Source organism: Triticum aestivum, chromosome 5B (assembly GCF_018294505.1).
Source record: "Triticum aestivum cultivar Chinese Spring chromosome 5B, IWGSC CS RefSeq v2.1, whole genome shotgun sequence".
In the NCBI taxonomy this organism is placed as follows: Eukaryota; Viridiplantae; Streptophyta; class Magnoliopsida; order Poales; family Poaceae; genus Triticum; species Triticum aestivum.
The window spans coordinates 711,304,357-711,308,136 of NC_057807.1; positions in this window are offsets into that span (position 1 = coordinate 711,304,357).

Genomic DNA, 3,780 nt, shown 5'->3' on the forward strand with positions numbered 1-3,780 from the left:
CAGAGGCCCTTTAGCCCCGATTCAAGAACCAGGACTAAAGGGTCGGGACTAAAGCCCGCACCTTTTAGTCCCGATTCACTTACGAACTGGGACATATGAGGCTCCATGTGGCCGCTATGGGGCGCCCAGGCAAGAGGATCTTTAGTCCCGATTGGTAATACAAACCGGGACCAATAGGCCTCCACGCGTCAGCAGCTAGTAGGAGCTGGGGTTTTTGTTTTTTAAGGGGGTGGGGGGGGGGGTGGGGGGGGGGGGGTTAGGGGTTTTGGAGGGTTAATTTAGGGGTTTCATATTGTGTTAGCTAGCTAATAGAGAGAAGTGACCTATCTTCATCTTCGTGCTTGGTCGACGCTAGCTACTATACATATAGAGAGAACTCGACACACTAGCTAGTAAGCAAATGAAGGAACCATTAAGTACAGAAGATCGTCATGAACATATACAAAGAGAAGTGACCTCTCTTTCTCCGAGAGATTGGTCGAATAACAAGTTTTCGTATATCTATCCGACGCTACTAGCTACATATATACAATATAAGCTCTCTTACAAACCCTAACATATAAGGTCTATATCAACTTCCACATGGTATTCTCCAGCTTTATATATGACATGGTCAAGAAAGAATCCCGCCAATTCCTTTTGAATTGCTCGTATGTGATCATGTGGTAGGAGTTCATCCCGCATCAGCCACATCTAATTTAAAGAAGTGGGTCAATACATATATATGGACGAAACTCAACACAAATGATGGTAATAAAATAAAATTGTGAATATTTTTGTTTACGTACATCATATTGTTTTTCAGAGTAGCCCCGCTTAGAGGTCGTCACGTTGTAGATGAACTCACAAACGTAGTATCCACAAAAATCATTCCCGGCTTCCTGCCACAAGCACTTTACGAGAAATAGAGTTCAATCAAACTGATAATCAAGCATGCTAAATGGTATTGATGAAACTAGCTAGAATCAATGGGATATGCGCATAACTAGCTAGTAGTACTTACTTTCGGATGTGTAAATCGCAACTTCGTCGGTAGTCCCGGAACAATTACGGTGAACTCTTTTCAAACCCTGCCAGACAAAGAGAATAATTACTTGATATCAGGAAATGAACAAAGTTGTCGATATGGTGCGATAATGACCGATTGAACTTACTTCTGGAGCATATCAGTCATGTCTGCATACTCTTTGGGATCTTTTTGTCTTGAGTCTAGGACAGTTACTATTCCCCGCTCAAGTTTAATCTCTAGCAGAATAAAGTGGAATCTGCGCACGCATGCATAAGTCATCAATTATATTACTATAATTAACCTCGAGTAAGGGAAACCAAATATGCACAAGATAGTAACACTCATTTGAAGTTGTAAGGAAAGAGTATTTTATCTTTGTTTTGATTTTTAAGCAACGGTTGTAGCAAGTTGTCCTTGGTATCTGTGACATTGTGTTTTACCGTCCATTCACGTATGATATTTGGGTTAGTGAACCCAATGTCATAGATATCGGCTTTTCTACATTCGATGATATTTAACCTGCATAATATAGTGAGGATAATTATATATACATGGAATGAAAAAGCTAAGCTATATATAGAGACTTAATTACAGAAGTAGTACTTACAGACAGTAGCAAGTCATGAGTGTTTTGTTGAGGGCCATTTGATTGTATAACTGGAATAACTCGTCAAATTCAACAGACAACAGATCAATTCCAACGAGGTTGTGCTCCTCTTTAACTCTCAGCGTCACAGTATCCTTCCCAGACTGGCTGCAGATTTTCATGTACCATTCATGCAATCTTTCTATCATCGTTGTTAGAGGTGGATGATCAGGTTTGACGAGAGGCTTCCCGTACTCGTATTTGAATTTGTCCGCCTCCATATTTCAACCTCTACATCATCGGTCAGTTAATCAGCAGGATTGGTACCGGGCACTATCCCCGGATGATTAGCGACGATATCGCTAGACACCTTGAGTGGGGGGCACGATTGCTTCGCCTGTTCGCCGAGCTAGGGAATTTTTTCCCACTTCTTCGTTCTGCTAACCTTGCATCACTACAAGTACTTCCCGACCGCTCCACTTCTTATATGTCCTTTTAATAGTGCGCACATAGTTGGAATCCGGCGGAGGCGGTGGTGGTCGCTTCAGGGCATCGATAGTCCACTTCACTTTCACCGGATCTACGCTTCCTTCGGAGGTGGAGGTTTCCGTGCAAAATGCTCCCTCACTTCAGCACGACAGATATCCTCGTTTTCCTTGTCGGTCCTCTCATATGGTAACTTTTCCGGAGCCTTGAGAGATGGACCATATTTCAATTGCTTCCCTCCTCTGCTTGTACTGCTAGTCGCCAGAGCGGCGGCCTCTATCTTTCATTGTTGCTGATGCGGCGGAGTATGCTGACACACCGGAGGAGGCGGAGTGCTCTGACGCGCCGAAGGAGGTGGATGAGGAGTCATAGTGCCCTCACGCACTGGAGGAGGCGGAGTGCTCGTCAGAGGAGGGGAAGAAGGAGCCGGAGTGCTGTCATGCGCTGGAGGAGGCGGAGTGCCCTGATCACTTGTCGGAGGAGGAGGTGGAGGAGGAGGCGGTGTGCCCTGACTTGCCGGAGGAGGAGGCGTCCAGTTTGGAAGCTTGATGTGCTCCTTCCTCCATAGACATGTACTCCATAAAGCAGCTCTCAGATGAATCTCCCCTTCACCTGTAGGGTGGTCAAGCTCCAGCTCATGAAATCCCTCCATTATTTCATCCACCGTCACAACAGCATAGCCATGTGGAATCGTACGACAGTGAAAAGTTTTGTCAGCTAGAGGAGGTGCAACAGAGCCGAGAGCCGCCTTCAAAGTCGGGTTCTGGCATTTCGTCATAAGCTCGCAATGTTGAGCCTCCGTGATAGTATCCATGGGTAGCGAGGATCCGTCAAATCAGGCCGGGCTAGCTCTGTGGAAGCCATGCTGCTTCTCTGCTGAGATGCCGGGGTAGCTTCTGGGGTAGCTTCAAGCCGCTGATATGGTTGGCCAGCAGCTACAAATTCCTCTAGCTTCGCTAATCTTGCTTTGACCGTCTGCATTTCACTCTGCTCCGCTTTCCTCTTTCTCTCTCGCTTTCTGTAACCACCTGCGTCGGGGAACCCATGCACCCACGGAGCGGAGCCTGGTATGCCTCGTGTTCGTCCAGGGTGCTCAGGATTCCTGAGGGCTTCAGACAACTCGTCCTTCTCGCTGTCGGGAATGAACATCCCTTTCTGCGCTGCGGCGATATAATTCTGAAGCTTCTTGACGGGTATTGAAAGTTGCTCGTCTTTCCAACAATGTACACTCCCCTATTTCTGGGTCCAAAGTTCCCCCAACCCCAAAGAACCAAGTCCTTGAACGGTCTGGCTAGTTCAGTGTCGCTGGTTGGACCCCTTTAGCAATCAGGTCTTTCTCAGCTTTGTCCCACAACGACCGGGCTTTGAGGTAGCCACCTGACCCAGTGTGATGGTGATACAGTGATGTCTACTACACAACCTTCTTCTTGTAGACGTTGTTGGGCCTGCAAGTGCACAGGTTTGTAGGACAGTAGCAAATTTCCCTCAAGTGGATGACCTAAGGTTTATCAATCCGTAGGAGGCGTAGGATGAAGATGGTCTCTCTCAAACAACCCCGCAACCAAATAACAAAAAGTCTCTTGTGTCCCCAACACACCCAATACAATGGTAAATTGTATAGGTGCACTAGTTCAGCGAAGAGATGGTGATACAGGTGCAATATGGATGGTAGATAAAGGTATTTGTAATCTGAAATAAT